The sequence below is a fragment of the Galeopterus variegatus genome, unplaced genomic scaffold, assembly GCF_000696425.1.
Source record: "Galeopterus variegatus unplaced genomic scaffold, G_variegatus-3.0.2 Scaffold7708, whole genome shotgun sequence".
Classification (NCBI taxonomy): domain Eukaryota; kingdom Metazoa; phylum Chordata; class Mammalia; order Dermoptera; family Cynocephalidae; genus Galeopterus; species Galeopterus variegatus.
Genome location: NW_007733819.1, coordinates 51,615 through 51,887, shown reverse-complemented (window position 1 = coordinate 51,887; position 273 = coordinate 51,615).

The following is a 273-nucleotide window of genomic DNA, read 5'->3' as shown; positions in this document are numbered from 1 at the left end:
TTAGCTCCAGTGCTTTGGAAAACCACTGGCATTGTCATCTTCTAAAGTTGAACCTATGAATACCCTGTAATTCTGGAATTCCCCCCTTAGGCACAACGCCAGCATGTTTTTTTTTTTTTCTTTTTTTCTTTTTTTCTTCTTTTTGTCTTTTTTTGTGACCGGCAACAGATCGCAACCCTCAGTGTCGCGCTCGTACCGGACCGGGACCGGCCACGGGATCGCAAGCCTCGGTGTTGCTCCCGCACCTCGCTCAGCCAGTGAGCGGCTGGTCTG